The sequence below is a fragment of the Nicotiana tabacum genome, chromosome 16 (assembly GCF_000715075.1).
Source record: "Nicotiana tabacum cultivar K326 chromosome 16, ASM71507v2, whole genome shotgun sequence".
Taxonomy (NCBI): domain Eukaryota; kingdom Viridiplantae; phylum Streptophyta; class Magnoliopsida; order Solanales; family Solanaceae; genus Nicotiana; species Nicotiana tabacum.
The window spans coordinates 105,249,650-105,268,896 of NC_134095.1; positions in this window are offsets into that span (position 1 = coordinate 105,249,650).

Consider the following 19,247-nt stretch of genomic DNA (forward strand, 5'->3'; position numbering starts at 1 on the left):
TCGAGACTGAGGCATGATATAATATGCATGAATAGGACTGAGTACAGAATATAAATGAAGCTAATGATATGACAACAAGAAACAACCTCTTGGGTCTCAACAGTATTGGCGTGAAGCCTTAACATGATAATTAGTATGATTTGCATCTCATTAACTTAATCACATAATTATAACACATATATCAGCAAGAAAGAGTCACTAAGCGGTGCCATGGAATGATCAAGGCTGCAATTCTCACGGTGCCCCCCTACACGCCCATCACTTGGCATTTGCGTCACCTCAATAGTAATCATAGAATACATAGTTCGGGGTTTCGAACCCTCAGAACCAAGTTTGGAAGCGTTACTTACCTCAAGCCAAGCCAAACTCTAGCCCGCTATTCCCTTGCCTCTCGATTCGGCCTCCAAATGGTCCGTCTCTAACCAAAATCAGAACCATAACATCATTATATGCTAAGGGAACAAATCCCACTCGAAAATAATCAAATTACATCACAAATCCTGAAATTGGTCAAACTCGAACCCCCTACACCTCGAAATTCGATAAAAATCACATCACAAGAATCCTCATCCCCCACGAGTCTATACATACCAAGAATATAAATATCGAACTTCAAATGGCCCTCCAAATCCTCAAAAATCAGTTCTCCACTTTTCTTCCATTTCCCCCAATTTTTACCCCAAAATTTCAAATTAAATGATAAAAATCAAGACTAGATTATGGAAGTTAATCCAAAACAAGTGAAGAACACTTACCCGAATTACTCCTTTGAAAATCCTCTCCAAATTCACCTCTTCCCGAGCTCACAAAGTATTTTAACATTATGGACTAAACCCTCATTTTTGAACTTAAAGTTTCTGCCCAGACACTTCCTTCTTCGTGAACGCGGCCGCTACCTCGCGTTCGCGAAGCACATAAATCACTGCCCATAAATTCCTCTGTTTATAGTGAAAATGGTAATAACAATTAAATTTGATTTAGTGGTTCTAATAATACGTGATCGATTTTTATGCTAGTTGTTAGGCAGTTGATGCTATATGAAAGACTTAGAAACGAAATAAGAGCTTAAAAACGAGATGTTAATCAAACCGAATCGCTATCGATTTGGGCCTCAAACTTGCCTATTCGAGGGCCTCGGGGTCGAGTCTGAAGCTCGGCTGGGAGCTATCGAAGATGGTCGATGGAGACTAACAGTTATAAATAAACCAAAGGCAGCTCTTTATAACCAATAATAAGCAATAAATGACGAACAATAAGTAGAACACAATAAATATGAGCAATAAATGAGATAACGAGACCAAGAGAGTGTGTTAGAGAGCAGAGAGAATGTTATACTATATTTAGTATGGAGCAACAGATATTTACAAAATGACAAGGATCCCCTATATATAAGAGAGGGAATCCTAACATAGTACAAGTGCATTTATTACAAAGATATGAAGATGGGACACCTAGTTAATGCCACGATATGGGCTCAGACTAGCCTGATAGATTTTGTCGGCTCTAGCTTTGCCTTGGGAATCCCCTCTTATTTTCCGTACCCTTCGGTCTCATACTGTCTTAAGGCCGGGCGTCGATAGCCCTCAAGGGATGAAACTCGACCGTGATTTCGTGCCTTCGAGACGTTATAAGGATGGAAAATTGGACCCTCTGATTTTACCTATACAGATAGTCCTCGCGTTTCTTTGAGTAGAATGATAAGAAACGACCTTGATAACCATCTTTCCGAATTTTCCGCAATAATGTTATAATGATGACGTCATACCGATGATGCAAGTCTCCTTGATAACCAAGATGTCCCGTCATTTCACCTCTCTAGAATTATTCAAAGCATTGCCGCTTCTTATTCTTCAAGGCAATAATGTCGCCGCCGGTCCAGCTCCCAAGGATGCATTGAATGCGCTTGCCGATACGTCTTTCAAAGACAATAATGGTGTTGTCGGTTATGCTACCGCCTTTTCTATAAATAGGAGCCTCCTGGAACAAACTTTTTATTCAAGTGTCTTACAATATCTTTCCATCCTTTTTTCTCACCATCCGCATCCATTGTTATCCACCATGTTTGAGGCCCATGGCCTTAAGGTTACATGGTGGTGTTCTCACCGGCCATGCCATGGCCTTTTTCCTGGGCTTTCCCTACAGAGAGAGATCACATCAACTCGTTGATGTTGTTGTTGCTGTTGTTACTGTTGGCTTGAGATGAGGAGATAGGGAGGCCGATTTCCTCTAACTTAGGGAAATGTTTGGACTCTACACTGCTACTCAGGGGGGTGTTCGGACTCTCCACTGTTGCCCACCTCCCCCGTCTACCCGATGCAGCACCTTACTCCTCTTGCTTTCCATGGGGTGAGGTGGTACTATCTACTAATTGTTGCATCCCACACCAGTGTGACGTCTCAAGAAGCAGCTTTACAATAGTGGTGCTGGCGAGACCCATACTAGCCAGATTTTTCACCCAGCCACTTCTTCATCCCCTTCTGCTTCTTCTGCGTCACTTTCCTCTTCTCCATCACTTTCCTCTGCTTCATCTTCGCCCTCGGAGATATCATTTTGGAGGACCGAGATGTGACCCCCAAGGAGGTGGCGGTTGAAGACATTACTTGCGAGGATGCATACCCGAGGGGATGGCACTCGAAGATACTACCATCGAGGATGAACCCTCGAGAATAGACTCTAGGCTTTTCTTGCATATATACATTTTTGCTTCTTTGTTTCTGTGTAAGGACCCCTTGTGGGCTTTTGTACTCATATGTTTATGAATAAAAAACATTTGTTTAATTTAACTCTGATGTATACTATTTTCCCTTTATCTGTGCTTGTGTAGAACTGAGTGCATGACTCTATCGGCTGGTGCAAATATCGAGCCAATGTGTGATTATTTTTTCTAACCTTTGGTCGATTAAGACGGCTCCCCTCGGAACCCTTTGCCGTTCCTTGGATCAAGCCTGGGTTGGACTGATAAACTCGGGTCGTCAGGAAACTTGTCTTAAGATTAGTGTAGATAGCCTTAAGGCGTTGTAGATAGATCCCGGATGAGGGACTGCCTAGGTTTAGATGGTACCCCGAGGCCAAGCCCATATGAGTGGAGTTTTAAGTGCTTATTTTCTCCTTGAGAGGAGCCTTCAAAACCGGGTACCATCTCGAGTCTTGTTGATATCGATGGCCCTTTGGAGAGATCCCCAAGATCGGGTACCATCTCGGAACTGGCGATGATGCAAATGGCTTTCTACAGCCTAACTTCTTTTTGATGGAGGTCCTCGAGATCGGGTACCATCTCAGGAATTGCAATGCTGTCAATGGCTTCCTAGAGCCTCACTTCTTTTTGATGGAGGTCCTCGAGATCGGGTACCATCTCGGGACTTGCGATGATGCCAAAGGCTTCCTGGAGCCTAACTTCTTTTTGATAGAGGTCCTTAAGATTGGGTACCATCTCGGGACTTGCGATGATGCCAAAGGCTTCATGTAGCCTAATTTCTTTTTGATGGAGGTCCTCGAGATTGGGTACCATCTCGGGACTTGCGATAATGCCAAAGGCTTTGTGGAGCCTAACTTCTTTTTGATGGAGGTCCTTAAGATCGGGTACCATCTCGGGACTTGCGATGATGCCAAAGGATTCCTGGAGCCTAACTTCTTTTTGGTGGAGGTTCTCGAGATCGGGTACAATCTCGGGACTTGTTTGGTACGGGGGTATCCGACCCTGAAGCGTCACACGGAGTTCACCAAATAGATGATGCGACTGCAAAGTGACCGAGGCGATCTCACCGGCACATCTTCCCAAAGTGATTTTGGCTAGCATTTTAATCGGCCTCTGAGGCAGGCAGATCATCACCGCTTTTTCCATATATAGGGTTGCTTCTGCCCTTTTGAACATTCCACCATTCTGAGAAGTTGCCCTTTTATCCTGCGTTAGGCCTTTCATTATTTCAGTATTGACGCCCTGGCCTTAATCCCTGCTCCAATTCTCTAATTTTGCTATAGTCATGACTGCTACATCAGGATCCGTTCGGTAGGGAGGAGAGAGTTCTGCCTCCGGTTCTCGCCTTGTTGGCTTGGGGCATTTTGCTTCGAGAGGGGACATTTCGTCAGAAAAGTGCCCTGATGCCCAGGACCAACGGGAGAATACCTTGAAGTTTACCTCTTCGATAGGAGAGGGACACCTTCAATTGGTGAGGAAAGACTGTGGATGGGAGGAAAAGGCAGTACTGCGGGTACCTTCCCCGGATGAGAGTATTATGGACCATGCCGAGGGGTTTCTGAATGTGTTCACGTATCCTTTCACGCTGGGCCCCCTTGATAGGGTTGTGCTTGACTTCTGTAGAAAGTATCAGGTTACCTTGGCCCAAATTCACCCGTCATTTTGGTGGATAGTGTTGCTGGTGAGGTTCTTTACGGAGAAGGCAAGGCTTGAATTTGTGCTTAGACATCTTATCAGGCTATATCGGCCCTTTCATCATCGAGGTCTGCTAACCTTACGATGCCGGTCGACCACGCCTTTCATTGTTGATGATGAAAAAGACGGGGGTCGGAAGTGGATGAGTCGATTCGTTCGAGTACGAACTATTGATATTATCCCCGTGGAGTTTATGCCATTCCCTTAGGAATAGAATTATACACATAAGTGGTACACTCGTGCCTTTGCAGTTTTTCAATTTTGGCAAAAGGGTGTTACGTAAATGTGCCTTCTTTTCTTTATTTGCAACGATTTTATGGATCCGGGGCGAGGTTCTTGATCTGTCGGATTGGGTTCGGAAGTTTGCGACCCACTCGACTTACAACGAGTGTAAGTGGCGAGCTTTATCTAAGGGTAGGTGGGGGTATAATACCACGGTATGTGTTGTGCGATCTATTCCCTTCCTTTCTTTTAGTTGGAAATCACTTTCTCTTTTTGTGTACTAACCCTGTTATTGTAGGCATCGGGGAGCCTTCTGAGGCAAGGCCATGCCCCCTTTGGGGGGAAGGAGGATCTCTAGCTTCTAGGCTAAAAGATGATAACAATAAGCAAGAGATACCTTTGTAGGGCAATGGTGCTCGAAGTAAGGCAAACCTGGACCGGGGGCCCGGAGTGGAAATATTGACTGAGCATGTCGCGCCCGTGATTTCTGGTTTTGGAGAGGCGGTTTATCCTCCGCTGTTGTCTTCCTTTTCCATTGGAGGTACTTCGAGGGATACTCGAAACCCGGGATCATATGCACTAAGCAATTGTGCCTCAGCCGGGGTCAAATCTTTCGGAGCTAGGTTAGCGGGTGTGCACTCGACCTTTGAGGAAGCACAACGGCTTCACTCTGTGGTGAGTTTTTGGCACAGGCCTTTCGAGTTTCGCACCTTCCCTTCCTTACTGAGTTTTCTTTTGCAGGCCTTCGACAAGCTTAAGTCCAAGCTGCTTCACCATGAGGCCAGGCTGTGGAAAGCTCTGGATGAGGAGAAATGCCTTAGTCTCCTTTGTGATGAAAAGGAAGTCGAGTTGGCATGCTTACGGTATGATGCGAGTCAGAGCTCGAATTATGAGATCTACTTGAAGGTGCATGCAGTTTTTGTTCTGAGTGAGTGTGCGTTCCTCCTTCTAGATCCTGAAGCTAATGTTTCGTTTATTCTAGTTGCAGAAAAAGGCGGAGGGCTTGGAGAGCCTTTTGGATGAGGTTGACCGAGCCAAGTGCAAGTATGATGAGTTAAAGGCTTAGACGGACGCTCAAGATTCGACGGAGAAGGGTGCTCTGGCTAAAGCTTCCGCCCTTGAGGTTCAACTTCCCTTAGCTCGTGATAATAGCTTGGTTTGAATAGATATGATTACGGAGCTCGAGACTGAGCTCTTGAAGATAAAGGCCGAGGTTATGGATACCCGGGCTGAAGCTGTAATGAGCCAAACTAAGGCTGACCAGAAAGTGGCGGTCAATTTGAAGGACGCTGCCGATGCTCAAGCTAAGGTGAGAAAAATCCTTGACCGCGAATATAGGAGCAAAGAATACGCTCGGTGTAAGTCTCGGAGGAAAACCCTCGAGGAGATCCATGCTAGGGGATTTGACCTCTCGAAAGAGTTGACGCAGGCGAGGGCGAACGAGCGTGGTGCTCATTTACTTATGTCTGATACCGAAGATAGCGAAGATGAGACCGATGGGCCATAGCCCCCATGGGGGATGTAGATTTTGCTTTCTGATTCTGTATATAGCATTTTCAAAGCATGTTTGTAAATGGAGTTTATATTTTTCCGTATGTATATATAAAGAGGAAACCTCGCGGTTTTGTTTCTCTTGCATTTCTTTTTGCCTTTATTTTAGCTAGATGAACTATTCTTTGAGTTGAGGGGAATCCTTAGATTCTCGGTATGGCCTTGAGGCTCATTGGGCTAGCGTATAGGCTCTTACACGCTTTTGCTCCTAGGTATATTTAGGTCAACTGTCTTGGGCTCAGTCCCCGAGTCAGGTATCGACTCGAGCTTTTTTGACCCTCAAGTTGTCGAATTTTAGGCTGGCAATAGTGGCTCTTACGCTTTTGGTTGATGCGACCTTTTAGTGTAAACCGACATTTGAGCTCTTACGCTTTTGCTCTTAGGCATATTCAGTTAACTGTTTTGGGTTTAGTTTCCGAATTGGATTTCGACTCGAGCTCATTTGACCCTCAAGTTTTTTAATTGCAAGCTGGCCCTTAGGCTCTTACGCATTGGGTCGGTACGACCTTTTATGTATGTGGGTTGGCGATAGTGGCTCTTACGCCTTGGGTCGATGCGACCATTTAAGTAGGATTTATTTTTCCCTCGATAAGGATTGTTTGAAATAATGTTTGCCCGACTCTTCGACAGTTTAATAAAAAACCTCGATTGTGAGTTGTTATATGGCGATGATCGAGCACCTTGGGAGGTTTGGATCGAAGGCTGAGTATCTTGAAGCCAGTGGTTAGGAGCTGAAGTGGTCGAAACTCTTTTGCCTATGTTGAGGGTAGCCTGTTTAACCGGTTCTTTCTGAAGTATATTTGAAGTAATTGAAGGCCTGTGATTTTATAGCGACGGTCGGGCATCCCCGAGTCACGTTAGTTTGGCTGGTACAGCCTTGTGACCGGAGTCATTTGTGTTTGACCGAGGCCTTTAAGTCTCGAGTGAAGTAGTTTTGGCGTCTATATCAAGGGTATGCTTTTTAGGGGTCTTACAAGTTCGATATATAGCCAAAACTTTGAGATCGGGTTTATTCCTTTAGTAAGGTCTTACAAGTTTTTTACATGCCTTTGAGGTCTTATAGTTTTGGATACTTGGTACTAGTATGGTTCATGCCTTGCTTGAGGTGTTACAGATATTGTCGTTGCCTTACATAGGTCTTACGAGACCGAGGCTGCCTGCATGTGGTCTTATGGCCTCGGGAAGTTGATGGAGATGGCGATTGATGGCAGTCCCCGAGTCATCGAGGGTTTCTCGGCTTGGGAGCCATTACTTGTGAACTTGGTATTTCCTCATTAACGGCTTGCAATTTTGGAGTTTCCGACCCGGGGGTCATGTAGCCTTGAGTTTTCGACGCCAGTCCCCAAGTGTTCGGGATGTTTTTGGCTCTAGAACCACTTTGTGATCTTGATGTTGCCTCATTGAGGGCTTACGAGTTAGGAGCTCCAACCTGAGGGTCGCATTGTTTCGAGTTGTTGACGCCAGTCCCAGAGTGTTCGAGGTGCCTTTCGGCTTTGGAGCCATTTTTTGCAAAAATATCGAGCTTCCTTGAAATGTAAAATGCTTTTGGGAAGTATTCTTTGATTACTTGGTACTAGTATATATGTTTTTGCTATTGCGGGCTCAATTGTTCTATGCGGACACAGTTCGTTCGACCGTTTGGCCCGGTATATTACTTTCTTATTTAGCCCCTGTTTGGTGTATCTTGGCTTCTCCGAGTAGGTGACCTTCCGGGCGATGGCCCCCAGTATTTGAGGTTGGTTGCAAAAGAAGCCTCGAATACTTGTTGAGTTTTACTTAGGTAGCATATGGATGTTCCCTCGTTAAAAACCTTGCCGGTAAAACCCTTTTTGGGATAAAAACCCGATCAAAGGAAAAGAGTGCAATGCATGCTTTTGAAGCCTAAGGCCTTCAAGTTGGAGAGTGTTTTGGCCACTTCGATCAGATACCCGCACTCAGGTCAGTGTAGAATGTAATTGAAAGAGAGAGGATACGATCATACCTTAGTGCAGAATGTACCAATGATGTTTCGAGCCCTGATATGTTTCAGTTGCCTGTGATGAGGACGCAGTACGGTCCCCCGCTTTGCTTAGTCGGGAATAGCCGGGAGTGTAGTTTGTTATTGCTATTTTACTGTTTGCTTGTCCTTTGGCTCCTTCGAAGATGGAGGTACCGGTATCGGGGCTACATCGTGTACTCCGAACATTTCTTTCGCCGCATGCTGTTCCCCGTAAACGGTCTTAATCCCATTATTTGTGGGGAATTTCATCATTTGATAGAGGGTGGATGGTACTACTCTCATGCAGTGTATCCACGGCCTTCCGAGCAAGGCGTTGTACCTCATATCTCCCTCGATGACATGGAATTTGGAATTTTGGGTTGTGCCGATCACGTTGACTAGAAGGGTGATTTCCCCTTTTGTCGTTTCTCTCGCTATGTTGAATCCATTGACAACTCGAGAGGCGAGTACGATTTGGTCAAGTAGTCCGAGCTACTCTACCACCCTCGACCTGATAATGTTGGCCGAGCTGCCTTGATCCACAAGTACACGTTTAATCTAAAATTTATTTACAAGAAAAGAGATTACCAGTGCATTGTTGTGTGGCTGAGACAAGGTCTCGATGTCCTCGTCATTGAATGTGAGGGCATCCTCGGGTATGTAATCTCGAGTTTGCTTTTCTCTGGTGATGGATATTTTTGTTCTTCTCATCATGGGCTCTTGTGGGGCATCGATGCCTCCCATGATCATGTGGATGACATATTGTGGCTCATCCGTTTGGTTCTTCTTGGCCGCCTCTCTTTCCCAGAACTGGTTTTTGGCCCGATCGCTGAGGAATTCTCGGAGGTGACCTTTACTGAGTAGTCCGACTGATTCCTCTCAGAGCTGGTGGCAATCTTCGATCTTGTGGCCGTGCGTGTTGTGAAATTCACAAACTAAGTTATGATTTCTTTGCGAAGGATCTGATTGCATAGACCTGGGCCACCTGACGTCTCTGATTTTATTGATGGCGAACAGGATGTCTGATACATCTACGTTGAAGTTGTACTCCGACAAGCAAGTGCCTGTGTTGACCGCGTGTTCCTGTCGAATCCGTCTCTATTGACGAATCCCCGAGGGTTTTGGCCTTGGTCCATCCTTTGGTCACTGCGGGGTATGTTACGCCTCAGGGTGTTTCTCCTGTCGTCGGTGTATGGCTGGTACCTTTCCTTGTTTGGATTTAGATCCTTTGCTAGAAGCCTGCTTGGGTATACTGAGCCCAAGGGGGCTCCTAGTTGGTCATCCTCGACCCTGATTTTTGATTGATATCGGTTGTGAACGTCCGACCAGGCCACAACGGGATATTCGACCAGGTTCTATTTCAGTTGCTTTTAAGCCACCGAGCTTCGCTCATTCAGACCTTGAGTGAAGGTTTGTACTGCCCAGTCATTGGATACTAGTGGTAGTTCCATTCGTTCCATTTGAAAGCGAGATACGAACTCTCGCAGCATCTTATTCTCCCTTTTCTTGATCTTGAAGACATCAGACTTTCTTGTTGCTACTTTGATGGAACTGGCATGTGCCTTTATGAAAGAATCTGCCAGCATGGCAAAAGAATCTATGGAGTTAGGAACTAGGTTGTGATACCATATCATGGCCCCCATAGAGAGTGTTTCCCCGAACTTCTTTAGTAAAACGGACTCGATCTCGTCGTCCTTTAGGTCGTTGCCCTTCACTGCGCAAGTGCAAGCAGTAATGTGCTTATTAGGGTCTGAGGTCCCGTTGTATTTTGGAAGGTCTGACATTCTGAACTTCTTTGGAATGGGGTTTGGAGCAGCTTCCTATGGGAACGACCTTTGTATGAACTTTTTCGAATCCACACCTTTCAGTATCGGGGGTGCGCCCGAAATTGGGTCGACCCTGGAGTTGTAGGTCTCGACCTTTTTATCATTGGCTTCTATCTTCTTCTCGCCCGAATCGATCCTCTTTGTGAGGTCCTCGAGCATATTTACGATGGCGGGGTTGGCTACCAACCCGTTGTTGCTTGACCTCTTCGGTACCTGCTCGACAGGGGGAGCCGTGTCCGGTGCTACCATGCTAGTGGTTTTCTGGTGACCTTGCAGCTGAGCAATCGCTAGCTGTTGTGCCTACAACATTCAAAAATAACGTGAAGGCTAACCTCCCGTTCTTCCATAGCCGGGGTTTCCTGAGCTTCTTGTTGGTCTCCTTGGTGCACGCTCATGTTAGTGTGGGAGCGTACATCGACGTGTTGAGCATGGCGTGAGACCGCGTCCATGGGAATTGGTTCTGGTACGTTCTCAGGGTTTCGTGGTGGTATACCAACACCTGGAACATCCACACCATTTTCTCTGTGGTTCTCAAGATTGTTGTTCATTGAGTCAGACATTTTGACCTGAAATCAAAGATCTTGGGCAAGAAAAAACGTAAAAGATAACTTGCGTTAGGTAGTTAAACCAACAAGAAAATAATCACTATTATTTTTAGCCCCACGGTAGGTGTCGAACTATTTACCCTGAAAATGGTAATAACAATTAAATTTGATTTAGTGGTTCTAAAAATACGTGATCTATTTTTATGCTAGTTGTTAAGCAGTTGATGTTATGTGAAAGACTTAGAAATGAAATAAGAGCTTTAAAACGAGATGTTAATCAAACCGAATCGCTACCAATCGAGGCCTCGAGCTTGCCTATTTTAGGGTCTCGGGGTCGAGTCTGAAGCTCGGCTGGGAGCTATAAAAGGTGGTCGATGGTGACTAACAGTTATAAATAAATCAAAGGCAACTCTTTATGGCCAATAATAAGCAATAAATGATGAACAATAAATAGAACACAATAAATATGAGCAATAAATGAGATAACGAAACCAAGAGAGTGTGTTAGAGAGCATCAAGAATGTTCTAGTATATTTAGCATGGAGCAACAAATATTTACAAAATGACAAGGTCCCCTTTATATAAGACGGGGAATTACAACATAGTACAAGTGCATTTATTACAAAGATATGGAGATGGGACACCTAGTTAATGCCACGATACGGGCTCAGACTAGCCTGACAGATTTTGTCGGCTCTAGCTTCACCACCTTGGGAACTCCCCACTTTCTTCCCATATCTGTCGGTCTCATATTTCCCCGAGGTCAGGCGTCGATAGCCCTCGAAGGATGAAAGTCGACCGTGATTTCATGCCTTCGAGACGTTATAATGATGGAAAATTTGATCCTCCGATTTTACCGTATACAACCTCTTATGCGAACGCGACTGTATGTGGTAAAATCGGGGGCCCGATTTCCCCGTCATTAGGTCGCCTCGCGGGTATGCTTCTCGAGGCTCAAAGTCGAGGTCAAGACCCACCCTCAAGAGCCGTCGGGTACCAGCCCCAGGGGGGGCATTGTGTACTAACGACTATCATATGGGAGAGGGGAGTTCCCAAGGCACGCAACTAGCATTGACAGAAGCCTAATGCTATCTGGTTGTCCCCTCCTTCTACCTTTATGACCAATGCATTATGTACTATGTTGGGATTTGCCCTCCTATATAAGGGGAATCCTTGGCACTTTGTAAACGCTGTTGCTCCAGCTATTCTACACGCAATATAGAAGAACTCTTTCTTTTCTCTCTAGCATATTCTCTCGATATTATTTCTCTTGCTTACTACTTTCATACTTGTTCTTTATTTATTGCTCGTTATTGGCCACAAAGAGCCCCCTTTTAATTATATCTTAACCCCTTCCCGATTATCCCTGATAGCTCGAGCCCGAACCCAAGCATCGACCTCGAGGCCCCTCATCGGTTAGTCTGAGGCCCGAACAGCTAATCCCTTAGTTTGGCTATATTTTTATTTTAGCTCGCATTTCATCTTTTTTCTTCACATATCAAGCATCAACTGGTTAAACAACTAGCATAAAAATAGATCACGTATTTTTAGAGTCCCATAAACAAATTTAATGGTTATTACCATTTTCACGGTAAACAGTTTGGCACCCACAGTGGGGCTAAAAATAATAGTGATTATTTTCTTGATGGTTTCATTACACAACGCAAGTTTCATTTCACACTTTTTCTTGTCCAAGATCTTTGATTTCAGGACAAAATATCTGGCTCGGTGAAAAGAGTGGGAAACAATAACCTCGAAAACAACAAAGAGAAGGACATGACTACTCTAAATGTCGGTACACCACCGAACTCAACCCGGGCGAAAGGGGAGACTCTCCGACATGACGTCCACATGATTATTGGAGGAACCGACGTTCCCCAAGTACCCATGTTCAAACGAACGAGAATGTCCAACACAGAAGAGGGACCGACCCGAAACCGCGGGCCCGAAGACACCCTCACGTTCAGCAAGGAGGACTTTGAGGCCATGACAAAACCGCACAACAACGAACTGGTGATCTTGCTTCTTTTGAACAGTACCAGGATAAAGCGTGTGCTGGTGGATCCAGGCAGCTCGGCCAACATAATTAGATCAGAGGTAGTAGGACAACTGGGGCTTCTCGATCGAGTCACCCCCATCCTTCTAGTCCTTCATGGCTTCAACATGACCGACGAAGTAATGAAAATAGAGATTAAGCTCCCATCGACACGTCCGGCATAATTTAGAACACCGAGTTCCAAGTCATCGACGGCGACATGAGGTACAATGCGTTACTCGACAGGCCTTGGATACACAACATGAGGGCAGTACCATCAACCTTACACCAGGTGATAAAGTTTCCCACGAAAGACAGCATCACGACCATACATGGAGAACAACGGGTAGCGAAAGAAATGTTCGCAGTCCACCATAAGGCGCCGATCCCCATGTGCCTGATCTCGGATAAGGTTAGGAACACACAGACCCCTGAGGACGACGAATAAGATTTCTTCACTCCTCGGACCTTCATCGCTCCCGAAGAATTGGGCGCTTCTAAATCATTAGTCGAAGAGCTGGAGCAGACCCTTTTAATCGAACACGTCCAGGATCGTAAGGTATACCTGGGAACGGGGTTAACCCCCGAACTCAGGAAAGGGTTCATTATATTTCTTAGTAACAATATCGACTGTTTCTCTTGGTCCCACTTAGATATGACAGGAATTCCGTTAGAAATAACCTCCCACAGGCTGAGCGTCGATCCCAAATTTAAGCCCCTAAAGCAGAAGAGAAGGCCACAGTCCGAGGTAAAACATGCCTTCATCAAAGAAGAGGTAGAGAAATTACTTAAAATCGGATCCATTAGAGAGGTAAAGTACCCCGAATGGCTGGCCAATGTAGTAGTAGTGCCTAAAAAGGGAAACAAGCTAAGAATGCGCGTCGATTATAAAGACTTGAATAAGGCGTGCCCCAAGGATTCCTTCCCATTCCCTAATATCGATTGTCTGATTGATGCTACGACCGGCCACGAGACCCTCACCTTTCTCGATACCTACTCGGGGTATAATCAAATCCAGATGAACCCCGAGGACAGGGAACAAACCTCGTTCATCACAAAGTATGGTACCTACTGCAACAATGTAATGCCCTTCGGGCTAAAAAACGCAGGGGCAACATACCAACGCCTAGTTAAAAAAATGTTCGAGCATCAAGTAGGTATATCAATAGAGGTATATATTGATAATATGCTAGTTAAGTCCCTGCAGGCAGAGGACCATTTGACTTATTTGCAGGAAACTTTTAACATCCTCAGAAGTTACAACATGAAGCTCAACCCCGAGAAGTGCGCCTTCAGAGTGGGTTCGGGCAAGTTCATGGGCTTCATGGTATTAAACAGGGGGATCGAGATCAATCCCGACAAAATAAGGGCCATCGAAGAAATCACGGTGGTGAACAATGTAAAGGCCGTCCAACAGCTAACAGGGCGGATAGTGGCCCTGGGCAGATTCATATCAAGGTCATTAGACAAGAGCCATCATTTCTTCTCCTTACTCAAAAGAAAGAGCAACTTCAAATGGACTCCAGAATGCCAACACGCCTTAGAGGAACTAAAACGATACCTGACTAGTCCACCTTTGCTGCACACGCCAAAGGAGGATGAAACACTATCCTTGTACTTGGCCGTGTTTGAAATAGCGGTAAGCGGCGTACTGTTCGAGAGGATCAAGGTACACGATTTCCTGTGTATTATGTAAGTCGAACCATAGGGGACACCGAAACCTGATATCCCTATCTAGAAACATTGGCTCTCGCATTGATAAGCGCCTCGCAAAAGCTGAAGCCCTATTTTTAATGTCACCGTATCTGCATTCTGTCAATGTACCCCCTCCGGAGCATATTGCATAAACCCGAGATATCGGGCCGATTGGCCAAATAGGCCATCGAACTCGGGGGCTATGATATCGAATATCAACCTCGAATGGCCATCAAGTCCTAAATCCTGGCGGATTTCATGGCCGATTTCTCGCCCTCCCTCGTACCTGAGGTAGAGAGGAAACTTTTATTAAAATCAGGCACGTCTTCCAGGGTATTGACCCTGTTCATAGACGGCGGCACAAACATAAGAGGATCCAGGATCGGTATAGTCCTAAAGCCACCCGTTGGCGGCATAATAAGATAATCCGTAAAAACTGCAAAATTGACTAACAATGAAGCCGAGTACGAGGCTATGATTGCAAGTTTAGAACTGGCCAAAAGCTTGGGAGCCGAGACCGTCGAAGCGAAATGGGATTCGCTCCTCGTAGTAAGCCAGGTGAATAGGAACTACGAAGCTCGAGAAAATAGGATGCAGAGGTACTTGGACAAAATCCAAATCGTACTGCGTCGCTTCAAAGAATGGACCTTAGTCCATGTACCTCGAGAGCAGAACAACGAGGCCAATGCCCTCACGAATCTGGGATCTTCTGTTGAAGAAGAGGACCTACTCCCTGGAGCTGTTGTCCAATTGTTTAAATCAGTGGTTGAGGAAAGTCACCAAGAGATTAATTCCAACAGTCTAACGCAGGATTGGAGAAATAAGTATATTGATTATTTAAAAGACGGGAAGCTGCCCATAGATCCAAAAGAATCGAGGGCCCTGCGAACCAAAGCAGCCCGATTCTCGCTCGATGAAAATGAGACTCTGTACAAGAGAAATTTTGATGCCCCCTGGCGGTATGCCTAGGACCAACTGACACAGATTATGTACTCCGAGAGATCGACGAGGGTACTTGTGGAAATAATTCCGGCGCCGACTCCTTGGTCGGGAAGGTGATCAGAGTAGGCTACTATTGGGACAGCATGGAAAAAGACACCAGAGAATTCGTCCAAAAATGCGACAAATGCCAGAGATTTTCTCCCATGATCCACCAACCCAGAGATCAAATACATTCCATTCTCTCACCATGGCCATTCATGAAATGGGAAATGGACATCGTCGGCCCTTTGCCGATGGCACCAGGTAAGGCTAGATTCATTTTATTTATGACTGACTGCTTTTCAAAATGGGTGGAAGCGCAGGCCTTCAAAAAAATAAGAGAAAAAGAAGTCATCAGTTTCATATGGGATCACATCATATGCCGATTCGGAATCCCATCTAAAATAACGTGCGACAACGGGAGGCAGTTCATCGGGAGCAAGGTAACACAATTCTTTGAAGATCATAAAATCAAGAGAATCTTGTCGACGCCTTACCATCCATGTGCAAACGGCCAGCCTGAATCCACGAATAAAACCATAATCCAGAACTTAAAGAAGAAACTGGAGAGCGCCAAGGGAAAATTAAGAGAAACGCTGCCCGAGGTGCTTTGGGCATATCGAACAACGTCAAAATCAAGAACCAGGGAAACACCTTTCTCTCTAGTATACGGTGCCGAGGCTTTGATTCCAGCGGAAGTCAGGGAACCGAGCTACAGATTCCAGCACACCAATGAGGGCTCGAACAATGAGGCCATGACAACGGCCCTCGAACTACTCGATGAAAAACGAGAGGCCTCACTGATCCAGATGGCCGCCCAGAAGCAAAGAATCGAAAGATACTATAACAAGAGAACAAATCTCCGGTATTTCAGGATCGAGGACTTAGTCCTAAGGAAGGTCACTCTTAACACCTGAAACCCTAATGAAGAGAAGCTAGGCCAAAACTGGGAAGGTCTGTACTGTGTCCTCGGAATAGTCGACAAGGGATCTTATAAGCTCGACACCATGGAGGGCGAGCAGCTTCCAAGCAACTGGAATATATTGATGCTAAAACGGTATTACTGCTAGGGCATCCGATCGAAAAATTCAGCAAATACCCTCGAGCAAATGTTGCACTCTTTTCCTTCGACCGTATTTTTTCCCAAAGAGGGTTTTAACAGCAAGGGTTTTAATGAGGAAACACCTACATGCCCTCTAAGGGAAATACAACAAGTGTTCGAGGCTTCCTTCGCAATCAACCCCGAATACTGGAGGGCATCCCTCGAAAGGTCACCCACTCGGATGAACCAAGAAGCGCCAAACAGGGTTCAACTAAGAAAATGATGTACCAGGCCAAATAGTGAAATGAACCGTGCCCGTATGAGCCGGATCCATGAAATCAAAACGACATGTACTTATGCTAATCAATCAGAGAATGTCTTCTGCCAAAGCACCTCATACTCCAAAGAAAACTCAACGTTTTCTCATTAATGATTCCTCCACCAAAAGCGCCCCGAGTACTCGGAGACTGGCATCAATGACTCGGCGCTTGCACGACCTCAGGGTCGAAATCTCCAAAATCATAAGCCCTCGATGAGGCAATTTCGAGCTCTCGAGTAACATCTCCCGAGCCAAAGCAAACTCGATAACTCGGAGACTATCACCAATCGCCATTCGTTAAAAAACCCGAGGCCGTAAGACCCCAAACGGGCGGACTCCGTCTCAAAAAAACTTGTGCCAAGTATCAACGACATGAAAAACTATAAGGCCTCAATGGCATGAAAAGACTGTAAGACCTCAATAGACATGAAAAAACTGTAAGAACTCAACCAAGGCATGAATCATACTGGTACCAAGTATAGACAAAACTGTAAGACCTCAAAAAGCATGAAAATTTAGTATGTCCTTACTACAGGCGTAAACTCAGTCCTGGAGTTTAGGCTATACATCGCATTTGTAAGACTCCTAAAAGGGCATACCCTCGATGTAGATGCCTAAACTACTACATTCGGGATCAAATATGGCTCCAGCCAAACATAAATAACTACGTTATACGGCTGTACCAGCCAAATTAATGCGACTCGGGGATGACCGACCGTCACTACGAAATCATAGGCCATTACTTCGAATCTACTTCGAAAAGAACCGGTTAAACAGGCTACCCTCGATAGGCAAAAGAGCTTCGACATGTCAGCTCCAAATCACAAGGCTTCGAGCTACTCAGCCTACGAGCTAAACCTTTCAAGGTGCTCAAATATTGCCGCAAACAACTTGAAATCGAGGTTCTCCCCAAACCGACGACGGGTTAGGAAAGATCATTTCAAAAGTCCTTAACAAGAGGAAAAAAGCCTGTATATGCCTAAGGGCAAAGCGTAAGAGCCATTGTCGCTAGCCTAACGAGCCTCAGGGCGACACACTAAAAGGTCGCAACGACCAAAAGTGTAAGAGCAACTGTCGCCAGCTTAAAATTTGAAAGCTTGAGGGTCAAAATGAGCTCGAGACGTAACCCGATTCGGAGACCGAAACCAAAATAGTTAACTATACATGCCTAAGGTCAAAGTGTAAGAGCCTTTGTTGCCAGCTTAACGAGCCTCAGGGCCGTGCATATAAAAGGTCACTTCAACCAAAGCGTAAGAGTCGCCGTCGCCAGCCCATGCAAACACAGAAGCTCGAGGGCTGAATGAGCTCGAGTCGAAGCCCGACTCGGATACTAAACCCAAAACAGTTGAAAGAAGCATAAGAGCTCTAATGCCACCTTATATTAAGGGTCGCATTGACCAGGCACGTAAAAGCCCCAAACCTGTCTAACGAGCCCCTAGGCCGTATCACGAATCTAAAGATTCTTGCCAACTCTTAAAACAAGAGCACCCGGCCGAATTTCGGACAAAAAGGGGAGTGGAAGAAACAAAGCCACAAGGTTTACTTTATACATATGCTAGTATGAAAGTACTGTATACAAACAGGAAAATCAACAGGATCCTAATCCATTACCGAGCCTACATTCTCAAAAACATCTTCCCTTTTCGGGGATCCACCCTCATTTTTAGCATCATCCGAACTGACATCCGACATACCTCCAATAGTTTGCTTTCGGGAAACGGGCCAGGCACGATCCACGACACGAGGTAAATTCGGGCTAGCCCCCTCAGACGCCCTCTCAACACGAGCATTTGCGACAATAGCTTCCTCCTTGTACGAGGATACAAATGCCTCGAATTCGGCTTTGATCCGAGATAGTGCAGCCATCAGCTCGGAATAGAGACCTCTGTACTTGCCACTATCCTCCTTCGCACCCTGGAGATGACACTCGACTAAGGTTATCCTCCCATCTAGGGTGTCCCTCTCTTAAGAAATTTCCCTTATGTACTGACTGAGCTCGGAAATTTCAGCATCTCTGGCCCGAAGCTCCTCTCTGAGCAGCGCATTTTCCTTCTTAAACTGCACAAATCAGGTCCGAGATATTAAAATCAATAGAATCTCACAAAGATTGAAATAATAGTAAAGGGAGGATGAGTAACCTGCTCGGTAAGGTAGGCTTTCTCACGCTCGCGACGGTTCACCTCATCCTTATATTGGGTGAAAGCTTGGCTGTAAAGCGCTTTAGCCTGAAGCCACAAAAGAGGACAAGTTAGAAAAACAAGATCGAAGCAGCCCAGAGCGATGGATGGAGTTAGAAAAAAATTACTCGCTCACAAAGTCTGCCCATCTCGCCAAAAATGAATGAAGCATCAACCTTAGGACATCCCTCGAGAACGGTCGGCGATCTCTAGAGCGCATCTCCGCCCTCGACTAGTGACCCTACATCAGAAGGCTCTTCACATGGATCATTTTGCACTCCATGAGGAGGTAGGAGCACTCCCTAAGGGGAATCAATAACGATCACAGAGTTGATAGGATCAGTCAAAGCCCCCATCCTTTGTTTGCCTTGGGCCCCAGAGCCAGGCCCCTCGGAACTACCTATCAAGGGCGCCTCAACTCGGGGAGAATTCTGGCCGCAAGTTAACTCGGGGGTAGTGCTCGATACTCCATCCGTTGCCTCCCCA